General features: G+C 38.5%; 1 pseudogene; it reads left to right on the forward strand.

Annotated features, from left to right (window-relative positions):
- LOC128570204 (sodium/bile acid cotransporter 7-like) overlaps positions 1-8,917 on the forward strand; it is a 124,759-nt pseudogene extending 115,842 nt beyond the window's left edge.
- Positions 8,918-14,125: the final 5,208 nt, after the last annotated feature.

A 14,125-nucleotide genomic window follows, 5' to 3' on the forward strand; every position in this document is an offset into this window, starting at 1 on the left:
ACCTCTCTTGCTCAGGCTGGTCTTGAACTCCTGAGCGCAAGCAATGTACCTTCCTCAGCCTCCAAGAGCACTAGGATTACAGGCATGAGCCCCTGCAACTGGCCTATCAAATGCTTTTTGTTGTCGTCTATTGAGATGAGCATATGGTTTTAGCTCTTCATTCTGTTAACGTTCTGTATCACATTTATTTATTTGCATATGTTGAACCATCCTTGCATCCCTAGGATAAATGTCACTTGATTACTGTGTATTATGGTTTCGATGTACTGTTAGATTTGGTTTGCTAGTATTTTGTTGAGGACTTGTGGGTCTATATTCATCAGGGATATTGCTTTGTAGTTTTGTTGTCTTTTTCATATTGTCCTTGTCCATTTTTAGTTATCACGGTAATGGCTGATCCCTTAGAATTATAGTAGAACCTCCATAGTTGACCACCTCCTTAGGTTGACTAATTCCCATAGACCAGACATGCACCTCATGTGCGTATCAGTACAATGGGCTTGACCACCTCTGTATTTTGAGCAGTTTGTTACAGTCCCTTGGGTGGTCAACTTACAGGGGTTCTACTGTAATTAGAAAGAATTTCCTCCTCCTCATTTTTTGGGAAAAGTTTGAGAAGCATTGATGTGACTTCTCCTGTATAAATTTGCTAGACTTCAGCAGTGAAGCCACCCAGTCCTCAACTTTCTTTGTTGACAGACTTTTTATTAGTGATTCAATCTCATCACTTGTTATTTGTCTGTTCAGGTTTTCCATTTAGCTTTTCCTTTTCCATGTATAATTTTTATATCTTGTTTAAAGAAATTTTTTTCTGAAGGTATAAAAATACCTTCTAAAAGTTTTAAAGGTTTTTCCTTCTGTATACAGGTCTTTATTTAGTATTTTTTCTTTAGTATATTTGACAAAGCCAGTTGCTTCTCCTTTCCTCCCTGCTTTGTAATGGTACTCATTTTATACAACATACAGCTTTCACATATGGCTTGTAGTTTTTTTATTGTTAGCTTTTTTCACTAGGGGCCGTTTTGTCTGAGAATCCACTTTGTTCTGGTTAATGAAGTAGCCTCAAAGAAAAGTTTGCATTTGTTTCTTTCAGGGCCTCGGGAGTTCCACTATCCCTTAATCAATTTTGTCCTTTTGTTGTTGTTGTTTAAATTAATTCTTAGAATGGAATTCCTTTTCTTCTTCTTATTTTTTTTTTCTTGAGACAGAGTCTCACTCTGTTGCTCCAGGCTACAGTGCCCTGGCATGAGCTGAGCTCACAGCAATCTCAAACTCAAGTGATCCTCCTGCCTCAGCCTTCTGAATAGCTGGAACTACAGGCTACACCATCACACCCAGCTAGTTTTTTTTTCTATTTTTAGTAGAACTGGGTCTTGCATTTGCTCAGGCTGGTCTTGAATTCCAGAGCTTAAGCAATCCACCCACTTCGGCTTCCTGGAATGCTAGGATTACAGGCAAGAGGCACCACACTGGCCCTTAGTTTGGTTTCTTGAATCCACTATATATGGGTTGTATAAATTTAGTCTCTACACTCACCCTTGATGGGGGCCTTATGTTACTTTCTTGAATTTGTAAGTATAGTTTCCTAGTTGCTCTTACACAGTGGGAACAGTCTTTCCAGACTTACCCTCTATGTAAAAGGTATCTAAGTTCCAGTTCTCCATACTTTGTAGATCAAAGTCTATGCTTCTTATTTCTTAATAGGCTTTACCACTCTGCCTCTGACTAACTTCTCTATATATAGTGCAGTTTTCTCTTGGTATCCATGGAGGATTGGTTCTAGGAACCTCCATGGATACCAAAATCTGAGGATGATAAAGTCCCTTATATAAAATGGCCTACTATTTTCATATACCCTATGCACATCCTCCCTTATACTTAAAACATCTTTGGATTACTTATAATCCCTAGTGCAATGTAAATAGTTGTTATTCTGTTTGTTTAGGGAATGACAAGGAAGAGAAGTCTATTCATGTTCGGTACAGATACACCATTCCTTTTTTCCCTTAAATACACTATTTTCAATCTGTGGTTATTTGAATCCACAGATAGAGAACCACAGATAATGAGGCTAACTATACTTATTTTTTGTTGTGTTTTTTTTTTAGCCCAGCTGTGTGTTTAAAATGTTGTGGTTTTAGTAGAATCTGTTTATTGAATGGTGTGAATTTAAAGATTATATAACTGAAATGCTTTTTCACATATTCCTGTTCCCCACCCCGACCCCTCCTTTGACAATATCTGTCAGATCTCATGGTTTTCTAGTCACTCCATTATAAGATAATTGTGTATTTGTTAATTAGGATTAACTTTTAGCTATTAAAAAATTCAAGGCAGTCTAGCTTAAAGCTTCAAATGTACATCTTTTCCAATTTAGGCCTAACCTATATTTGCAAAACATAGAAAATTATGCTTTTTAATCAAGAATATATAAATATAAAAATTTTCTTTTTTTTCTTTTTTTAGAGACAGAGTCTCACTTTGTCGCCCTCAGTAGAGTGCTGTGACATCAGCTCTTGGGCTTAGGTGATTCTTTTGCCTCAGCCTCCAGAGTAGCTGGGACTATAGGCGCCCGCCACAACACCCGGCTATTTTCTGTTGCAGTTAGACTGGGGCTGGGTTTGAACCCACCACCCTCGGTATATGGGGCCAGTGCTCTACCCACTGAGCCACAGGCGCCACCCTAGATATAACAATTTTAAAATAGAATCAGTGGAGAAGAGGTCATGGTCTATTTCACTATTTTCTTTTTTTTTAACCTTCTCACCCTTCCTACTTCTGGGTTCTTCAGAGTCAGGGAGGAGGTAGGACCTCAGTGGGAGTAGGACCAAGTCCTCTTTTATTGCACTGTGGTAGTATGGCCCTCAGTGCTCTCAGTCAGACCAGGCCTCCAGATGCTGCGTCTGTTTGCTTGACAGATTAGAGGAAGGAGCTCTTCAGAGTCTACCTCCAGCCCCTGTTCCTAATCACAACCCTGCAGTCTCTTCTTGCTGAAGTCTCTTCTTGGGTGTGGTCTCTCAGACTGAACCAAGTTTGAAGACAGTCCTCTGAGGCATCTTCTTGGCTGCTATGGAAATGGCAGAACCTTGTCCCATCATAGAATTGGCAGAATCTTGCTGCATCATAAAGTTGAAGCATACTTTGTCCAACTGCTCATCCTGTCTCTTTGCCCTACATCTTTGCTGCTTCAAGTCAGGAAGCAAGTACCTGTTTCTGGTTTATTTATATGTCCCTCCATCCCTGCCATCCATGAGGGAAAGCACCATGATTCCCAAGAACTCTCACAGACTGTTCCCTCTGCTTCTGTGGCAGTCAGCATGGAATATATCCCCTCAGCAAACATCTAGCACGGGACAGCAATGCTATTCTCACCTCTTTGAAATTTCTTCTGTTTCTACTGTTGGTTCTTTTATAGAAGGCATCCCCACCCTCAACTTAGGTGGTGTGGTAAAAGTACCAGCTTTCTCTCCTAGAAGAGGAGAAAATGTTAAAACACTCTTCTAGAAATTTCCTTTTATCAATCTCCTCTGGAATTACTTGCCTTTATGGGAATAGAGCCTGCATGTGAAATGGTCCCTAACCTATTTTTGGTTTCTTTTTATAAGTACCTAGGTATTCTGGCATACTGTAAGTTAGAACTTCATAATGTTTAGAGCCATTCAACAATGAAAGAGCTTGCTTTTATGAGTTAGAGAACTCTTTGTCCCTATTTTCTTTAGTTTGTTTTTAAAATTTACCTGTATTTTAATGAATTCCAAGTATGTTATGAAAAAAATAATTTGCTCAATTTTCCAAATAATTTAATAAAGACATGGTGTACAGTATATAATGAAACATTAGTAAAATACCTTATATTGGATAAAATTGGGTTGATATCAGAATAAATATATTACCTACAAATATGTAATACAAAGGAAGCCAGTCTACTCAGTATTAAAAAACTACCTCAACATGAACTTTTTCAGTTAGCATTGATCTAATTATTTATCAAATATGATTACTCCAAGGTGTACACTGTGCAAATGGGATTCATGAGCTAATAATAAAATGTGAGAATATAAGACTTTCAATTGGCATAAGAAGTATTTGTTCATTCATGCATTCATTCAACAAATTAGGCAAAGTTCTTGTGAGAAAGCATTCGAGAAGGGGAATGGATTTTGAAATTGTTTTTAGCAAAGGGGATATTAAAAAGAGAAGTGCTATCTTTAAAAATCAGTGGACTATCCCAGGTATAGCTTTCAAAATGCAGAGAAGAGAAAACTCAAATCTCAAGAGGGTCTGTTGGTATAACCTGAAGGGTCCTATCTTCATAAAAGGTCATCTTTGGTGGCTCATGTTTGATCTCAGTTCATGAAGATTGTGTTCTCTGTAGCCATGTTTGTGTTAATATAAAAATAATGGTAGATTTGTTGTTTGTTTTCAAAATCACATATTTGCGTGTTACAGATGCTCCCAAAAGATGCCTTCTGTTCTTCCCATGGCTTCTTAAACCCCAACCACCATGATGAGTGCACAGCCTCCAGCTGTGAGCAAACAGTAAGAGAGATCACTACCATGCAAAGTAGGAATTGAATTTTTTGAGACGGAGTCTCACTCAGTCACCTTGGGTAGAGTTCCGTGACGTCATAGCTCATAGCAACCTCAAACTCTTGGGCTCAAGTGATCCTCTTGTCTCAGCCTCCTGAGTAGCTGTGAATATAGGTACATGCCACTACTCCTGGGTAGTTTTTCTATTTTTAGTAAAGATGGGATCTTGCTTTGCTCAGGCTGGGGGATTGAAATCTTAATTTTATTTTTAAATGAAGTATTTATTATATTTTTAATGCAGAGGAGTTCAAAAAGCAAACAATAAATGGCCTAACATCTCCCTGCCCTCATAATCCTTGTTGCAATTAAAAAGATAACCTGTGAAAAGATTTAAAAGCTGAATGTGACAAACAAAACAAAATGAAAAAAAAAAGACCTCCCTTTAGTCCCTTTCAACATATATAATCATAGTTAGAAATATTTTAGTGATCTCTTTTAGAAAACAATGGTGTGCTTTTATGCCTTAGTTGTATTTGTATGTGTGTGTGTACACGTATTTATACAATAGGAATCATACATGCTTATCAGAATTGCTTTTTCACTTGAAATATCTGTGCCTGCTTTCATTTATATCAGTGTATGCAGATCATCCTTTTATAGTGGTGCAAAGTTTTCCTTGGTAATATTAGATTTTACCTAACTATTGTTGTTTAGCAACAGTAAGGTTTAAAACATTATTTACATTAAATGTAATTTATGTCATTCTATTAGGATAGGAAAGTTAAAACATTTTAAAGGAAGTTAAACAAGATGTTGTGAAAGGCATTCTTATGTTGTACCATTTTTATGTTGCGAGCGGAATTATAAACACCAGCACACTGAGTTCAAATTAAGCCAGGGTCCTTTATTGGGCTGGCCAGTCAAGAGCAGGCTCACACCACAGAGTCTCTTGGCCCCCTTGAAGTGGAGGTGCGAAGTTTTTATAAGGCAGTTCAAGCGGGAGATGGGAAGCCCTGGCATAAGCAGAATTTTACAGAAGCTGATATCTGCAAGGTTAGAGCTATGGGGAGGGGGGGTCTTACAATGAGCACATACATACCAGACAGACCTGTGACAGGGTTGTGGTTTCCACAAGATTTTTTCAGGTGTCACAGGATTCTGCAGCTCTCAGCTAAATTTCCTTCCTGTTTCCAAATCCTACCAAATCCTACCCCTGCAGAGTCACTGCTTGCTCAAGGGGCTATTTGGTTACAAAAGGGCTGGGGGGCTGCAAGCTCTTAAGAAAATGGGGTAAGTCTGGTTCACTTTCTCAAAATGGATGGAGTTAGGACATCACACTTAGATTAGATGATGGTTGGAAGTCTAGATTGACTGTCGTTACTAGTGCATGGTTGTGGCACCAGGTGTCAGATCTAGTCTTCTGTGTCTGCAATCCTTGGATTCTGCCAAACACACATGTAGAATAATTTAGTCAGAGTGAGAGACTTTGGACATTTCAGGGAATCCTACTTATTTCACCAATTCATTAACAAACATTTAGGTGCTGAGGATGAGTTTTATTAGGTTCCTTTTTTAGAAGACATTAAAATATAGGTTATTTCAATACAGTGTGACAAGTACCAGGGCAGAGATAGACTCAGGATATTCTGGCAGCAAGTATGGGGACATTCAGTCTTCCTAGAAGTGTAGACATATGTGCCTGCTAAGTTGTGTGTGCATGTGGAGGTGATGGAGAACATCTTGGAAGGATGGCGCCCACACTGAGTCATTAACTTAAGTGAGAGTTAGCTGGTAGAGAAGGGGGGGAAGTGTATTTCAGGCCAGGGAGCAAAGAGGTAGGAAGAGCCTGATGAATTTGGGAAACTGCAAGTAGTTTGATGTTGTCAGAATATAAAATTTTGGGCAGGGAATGAAATGGAGAGAGACCTGTTCATGGAAGGCCTTGCACATCATGCTAAGGAGTTGGAAATTCCTCCTTAAATAAAAAAATATGTCTTTTATGTATCAATAAAATACTCTCTACATATTTATCATTTCTCCAACTCTAAAAATTATAATTATTTTATATACTGCAACTGCAGAATTGAGCTATTAGCTTAGTTATCTGTGGCTCCAATATCCTCAGTTCAGTGTCTGATTTTACACGGACTTCAAAGTACGCAGAACCTTATTCAACCGCTTCATAAAAGATTGCCAGAGCTCACTGCATGGGAGGACATTGTAGCTGAGTGAGTTCAAATCCATTGCTACTGTCAGAAAACAACTGAGAGTGAGTTGGCCTGTGGCATTTTCAAGTACCTAAGATATTCTATCTCTGGTATCACTGTCGTTTCACAAATGCAGGAACATAGCTGATTCACATAAAATATGTTGTTTGTGTTTCGGTTAAAAAAGAGAACAAGAGGGAATAGGAGTGGGGCAATTGGATCTGGGGAATACTTATTTTACTTTGATTTTGGAGTCTTTTGTTTTTTTGTTTTTTTTTTTTTTTGAGACAGTGTCTCACTTTGTTGCCCTTGGTAGAGTGCTGCTCTTGGGCTTAGGCGATTCTCTTGCCTCAGCCTCCCGAGTAGCTGGGATTACAGGTGCCTGCCACAATACCCAGCTATTTTGTTGTTGTTGTTGTAGTTTGGCCAGGGGCTGGGTCCGAACCTGCCACCCTCAGTATATGGGGCCAGGGCCCTACTCACTGAGCCACAGGCCCCGCCCTGATTTTGTAGTCTTTTACTTCTAATGATTCTATGTTTAAATGTTAGGCAAAACTGCTAGTTATCTAGTATTAGGCACCAGACAGAAATGAATCTAGAAGAGAGGAGCTCAAAGGGGAAGGCTTCATTCCTTTACTGAAAAGAGAGATAAATTCATTTTAAGTACTAAGTAGGGTCTAGATGTAAAAAACGTTTGCGGGCAGTGTTTTCTGTTGATCTCACCACACCTCATTTATTTATACTCTTCTACTTATTTTTCTTCATACATAAAACTCGTTCTTGTAATCATCCACAATGTAATTCCAGGAAGATGTGTTAAATATGTTGCTATAGTTTACAGTTGTTGTCTATAATGTTTTATTTAGCTCTCTCTCTTTTTTTTTTTTCCCACTGCTCCCTGTACAACACGGAACACCATATGCCATCGTCCCTGTCAGGAACCAAAGGTTTCCCTAGTCTGTGCCTGTGCCTGTGTTTATGCCACAGAGGAGCTGTGGTCCAGTGCCATCTTTTATTGATAGGGCCAGCAAAGGAGAAATCTAATGAAATTATCAAAGCTTTGAATTAATTATGAACTGGAATAGGAAAGCTAAGCTCTCTGGAGCCAGGGATCTCATTACCCATTCACTCTCATTGCATCCTCTTCTGGAGCAGAAGGCATTTTCAGCTACAGCTCTTAGCCTGGCTTTGGACTTTATTCAAACTTACTTAACTGACATCCTCTCTGCACTACAGTGTGGCCGCTCATGTCCAAGATGATTAACTTAATTCTGCTCTGCATCTGCAGGAAATGTAAATAGGTTTTCTTTATTTCTTTTGCTTTTTTTTTTTTTCTTATTTTCTTGCATCATATTGGATGTTATACAAGTTTTTCTGCTTTTTCGGTAAGGAGAGAAGCTTTCAGGACTTTGGTATAGCTTCATTGAATGGAGAGATTCCTTTAAAGTTAAGAGCTATATAACATCTACTGTGTATCCATGGATATTTAGGTAAGCATAAAGTCAAATATTTCTTCTTTGTATTTTGAATACCAAATAGAATTTTTCTTGCTTGTTTTGACCTTGGAATTAAGGGCATACCAATAACTTCCCTGTTCTTAACAGCATTGTTCATATTTCTAATGTGTGTTTTAAGGGAACAACAGATCTCACCTTGTGATTGTAATTTGTAAGACTTCTGCTCACTGACAGGGAGCAGTTAATGTTTGCCTTATAATTTTGTTTTTCCTTCTCCAGGTAATGTGAATTTTTTGATGATTAAATCAATCTCTGATTGTTTTAAATCTAGTAGCAAAATCAATAACAACGAGGTTTTGATTTAGCATCGGTGATGATTCTTTTGGTGCTGTCACATAGATTCAAGGCATGACAAGTATTTCTGCCTGCTTTTGACACCCATTATTTATGAATTCCTAAGCTGCAGCTCATCTATCTTAGTAAACTACAGGCCACTGGCAATTTTTGTAAGCAGTGACTAACTTTGCTTTATAGAATTCAATGTTTTAAGGTTTTGAAAAGTGGGGGAAGAGAGTGTGCTTTTCCTATTCCTGTTTACTTCTAATGAGTTTTTTCCCCCATTTATTTTTTTTTCTATAGGCAGCTGCAATATTTAATTCAGCCTTTGGAAGTTTTTTGGTAAGTAGATGTGGTTTAATTTGTCTATTATAACTTCTGCTGTGATATTGTTTATATGAAAGATTTAGTGAAAGCTGGACTTGCTTTACTTGTTAGCTAAATGTAAAAGTTCTTGAATCTTTTCATTTGCCATTACCCAGACCCTGAAAAAAATGAGTTAATAAATATTCCTATACAGTGTATTTTGGAGGCTCGGGCTTTAATATTCCAGTTAATGGATTCAAGGAATCAATTAAAATACTATGTGTCTCCTTAAAGAGGGATGAACCTATATATTGATCATTTAATGAGGTCTTTTAGATTATTATTATTTTGTATCATGGGACTGAAGATTTTGAAAAGGAAACGTGACCCAGCTGGTCAGAAAGGGAATGCTAATTTTCTTGTTGACATGTCATTTGTTTTGTACATTTCACTGTCAAAGAAGGTACTATCTGGGATACTTCTGAGAAATGTATGTTAAAAGAATTTGAAAGGTTAGGGCGGCGCCTGTGGCTCAGTGAGTAGGGCGCCGGTCCCATATGCCGGAGGTGGCAGGTTCAAAGCCAGCCCTGGCCAAAAACCACAAAAAAAAAAAAAAAAGAATTTGAAAGGAAAATAGAAATAAGGAGAAATTTTCAAGACAATGCAATATATTTTAGAGGTTGGAACTATTATTATTGTATATAAAAAGAATCAAAAGTGGTTCAACTTTCATAAGTAGGACAAATATAAGGATGTTATTTTAGCATTTTTGATCATTATTTTAAAATGTATGATAGAGGGAGGTGGAGCAAGATGGCAGCCGAGTAACAGCTTCCACCATGACTCTGGGGAGATAGGACTCCAGGCATCTCTGGCTGTTGGGATCTGCCTATCATCACCCCTGAGAGGATACAGGGAGTCAGCGAGAGACTTCTGGACCCCAAGAGGAGGACTAAAAAAGTGGAAAACCGGCAAGTGGTCACGTGTGTTCAATCCATCTAAACCCGCCCGCAACTGTAAGTTCAGTAGCAGCGAGATTGCAAACTAGAAAGGCCTTACCTGTGAACTGTTTTTGTGTCTTTGGACTTGGCACTCAGCTGAACTGCCTTGGGGAGAGCCTGAGCGGGAGTGCGGAGAACTTTGGCCTTTGACTGGGGCCCCAGTCTGAGCTGCTGAGCCAGACGGAGCTAATAGTGTTTGGCTCAGGGTCACAGGCAGCCATTGTGAGTGATCTGCCCCGGCAAGCTCCGCCCTCAGGGTTGCAGAGCTAGAATTGGGTGGGAGCTGGTAAACCAGCAACCAAGTAGCCTAAGGGCGGGGTATGAGCCGCCTTGCAACCCTAACCCTCGCGGGCAGAGGGAGACCAGTTTTGGCACACAGGGTAAGTGGATAGCCACTTCAGCAGTGATTCCAGCGACAAGCACTTCCCTGCGAAAGATGCTCAGCAAGTGAACAAGTTCAAAGTGCCTTTTAAGTGGGCTTAAGAGAGATTTAGGGTGTCTACCTGCTGGGGTTTGAGAAACTAGCAGCCTCCAGTCGTATCAGAACTGTGATTTACATCTCATACCCCAGAAGACCACGTGTTGCCCAGACAATACTCAATAACATATACATACTGCTTTGTTTTTGGTTGTGTTTTTTTTTTTTGGGGGGGGGTTTGGTTGTTTTTTTTGTTTATTTTGATATTGTTGATGTTGTTTTGTTTTTTAAGTTCACCTTTTCCATACAGATCCTTTTTCTTTCTCAATTTTTCTAGTTTAATTATAATTTCCCACTGCTGCCTATTTCAATAATTAGAACTTCATTTTTGCTAGTGGTCCTACCACTATTATTTGGTTTTACACCCAATTTTACCCCGTAAAGTTTTCTGTTTGCTTGTTTTGGTTTGATTTATAGCATTTTTGTCTTTCCTCTCTACTTGGTGGAGGTGGGGTACTGTGTCTGATCAAGTTAGCAAAGAGCTGCTGACCTCAAGGGAACCACCCAACTGGGCACCCAAAGAAGGTGTTTTTTGTTTTTTTTTTAAGGTTATATTAAAGTAGCCTGCTGTACACCTATATTGCTCTGTCTCCCTCTTTCTGTGCCACTCTTCTTTTTGTCAATATTCCTTTTACCCACCCTGTCTCCTTTCTCTATTTTTCTTTTTTTGTTAACACTCGGTCCTCCTTTCTTTCGTCCCTTTTTTGCTCTTCAACCTTCTCACCCTTCTGGTCCTTTAACCCTTAGTTCACAGGCACAAGAACTTAAAGAGCAAGAGGAAGTGAAAGGAAACTTAAGGCAAGGAAACAGATAAAAGAAATCACCCATGAGGAAGAATCAGCAGAAAACTCCAGGCAACATGAAGAACCAGTCCAGAACAACCCCGACAAGGGACAATGAGGTAGCTACTGCAGAGGATCCCACCTATAAAGAAATGTTAGGAATGACAGAAAGGGAATTTAGAATACACATGTTGAAAACAATGAAGGAAATGACGGAAACAATGAAGGAAACTGCTAATAAAGTGGAAAATAAGCAAAAGGAAATCCAAAAACAGAATCAAATAAGAGATGAACGATATGAAGAATATAAAAAGGATATAGCAGAGCTGAAGGAACTGAAACAGTCAATTAGGGAACTTAAAGATGCAATGGAAAGTATCAGCAACAGGTTAGACCATGCAGAAGAAAGAATTTCAGAGGTAGAAGACAAAGTTCTTGAGATAACTGAGATAGTAAAAGAGGCAGAAAAGAAGAGAGAGAAAGCAGAACGTTCACTGTCAGAATTATGGGACTTTATGAAGCGTTCCAACGTACGAGTTCTAGGAATTCCAGAAGGGGAAGAATGCCATGGAAGCCATACTAGAGAATATTATAAAGGAAAATTTCCCAAATATAACCAAAGATTCTGACACACTGCTTTCAGAGGGATATCGGACCCCAGGTCACCTCAACTCTAATTGAGGTTCTCCAAGACACTTTGTCATGAACCTGTCCAAAGTCAAGACAAAAGAAAAGATTCTGCTAGGTGCAAGGAGTAAGCGCCAGTTGACCTACAGGGGCAAATCCATCAGAGTGACCGCAGACTTCTCTAATGAAAGTTTCCAAGCAAGAAGACAATGGTCATCTACCATTAATCTACTTAAACAGAACAATTTCCAGCCCAGAATTCTGTACTCTGCTAAGCTAAGCTTCAAAATTGACGGAGAAATCAAATCATTTACGGATATACAAACATTGAGGAAATTCGCCACAACAAGACCAGCTCTACAGGAAATAATTCAACCTGTTCTGCACACTGACCACCACAATGGATCAGCAGCAAAGTAAGAACTCAGAAATTAAAGGACAGAACCTAACCTCCACACTGATGCAAAAGATAAAACTAAGCAATGGACTCTCACAAAATAAGACGAATAGCATACTACCACAATTATCAATTATCTCAATAAATGTTAATGGCTTGAATTCCCCACTGAAGAGACATAGATTGGCTGACTGGATTAAAAAACACAAGCCATCCATTTGCTGTCTGGAAGAAACACACCTGGATTCAAAAGACAAATTAAGGCTCCGAGTAAAGGGTTGGAAGACAATTTTTCAGGCAAATGGAATTCAGAAGAAAAGAGGAGTTGCAATCATATTTTCAGATACATGTGGATTTAAAGCAACTAAAGTCAAAAAAGACAAAGATGGTCACTTTATATTGGTCAAGGGAAAAACACAACAAGAAGACATTTCAATTCTAAATATTTATGCACCCAATTTAAATGCTCCCAGATTCTTGAAACAGACCTTGCTCAGTCTGAGCAATATGATATCTGATAATACCATAATAACAGGGGTCCTTAACACTCCTCTTACAGAGCTGGACAGATCCTCTAAACTGAAATTAAACAAAGATATAAGAGATTTAAATGAGACCCTAGAACAACTGTGCTTGATAGACGCATATAGAACACTCCACCCCAAAGATAAAGAATATACATTCTTCTCATCACCCCATGGAACATTCTGCAAAATTGATCATATCCTGGGACACAAAACAAATATCAACAGAATCAAAAGAATTGAAATTTTACCTTGTATCTTCTCAGACCATAAGGCACTAAAGATGGGACTCAACTCTTAACAAAAATGCTCGACCCCACCCAAAGTGATGGGAATTAAACAATCTTCTGTTGAATAACAGATGGGTGCAGAAAGAAATAAAACAGGAAATCATTAACTTCCTTGAGCATAACAACAATGAAGACACAAGCTACCAAAACCTGTGGGATACTGCAAAAGCAGTTTTGAGAGGAAAATTCATCGCTTTAGATGCCTACATTTGAAAAACAGAAAGAGAGCACATCAACAATCTCACAAGAGATCTTATGGAATTGGAAAAAGAAAAACAATCTAAGCCTACACTCAGTAGAAGAACAGAAATATCCAAAATCAAATCAGAGATCAATGAAATTGAAAACAAAAGAATCATTCAGAAAATTAATGAAACAAGAAGTTGTTTTTTTGAAAAAAAGTAAATAAAACAGATAAACCATTGGCCAGACTAATGAGCAATAGCAAAGTAAAATCTCTAGTTACCTCAATCAGAAATTATAAAGGGGAAATAACAACTGATCCCACAGAGATACAAGAGATCATCTCTGAATAGTACCAGAAACTCTATGCCCAGAAATTTGACATTGTAAAGGAAATGAATAAATATTTGGAATCACACCCTCTCCCTAGACTCAGCCAGGAAGAAATAGAGCTCCTGAACAGACCAATTTCAAGCACTGAGATCAAATAAACAATAAAAACGCTTCCAACCAAAAAATGCCCTGGTCCAGATGGCTTCACTCCAGAATTCTATCAAACCTTTAAGGAAGAGCTTATTCCTGTACTGCAGAAATTATTCCAAAAAATTGAGGAAGAAGGAATCTTCCCCAACACATTCTATGAAGCAAACATTACCCTGATACCAAAACCAGGAAAAGACCCAAACAAAAAGGAGAATTTCAGACCGATCTCACTCATGAATATAGATGCAAAAATTCTCAACAAAATCCTAGCCAATAGCTTACAACTTATCATCAAAAAAGTCATTCATCATGATCAAGTAGGCTTCATCCCAGGGATGCAAGGCTTATGGTTTAACATATGCAAGTCCATAAACATTATCCACCATATTAACAGAGGCAAAAATAAAGATCACATGATCCTCTCAATAGATGCAGAAAAAGCATTTCATAAAATCCAGCATCCTTTTCTAATTAGAACACTGAAGAGTATAAGCATAGGTGGCACATTTCTAAAACTGATTGAA

Source organism: Nycticebus coucang, chromosome 18 (genome assembly GCF_027406575.1).
Source record: "Nycticebus coucang isolate mNycCou1 chromosome 18, mNycCou1.pri, whole genome shotgun sequence".
Taxonomy (NCBI): Eukaryota; Metazoa; Chordata; class Mammalia; order Primates; family Lorisidae; genus Nycticebus; species Nycticebus coucang.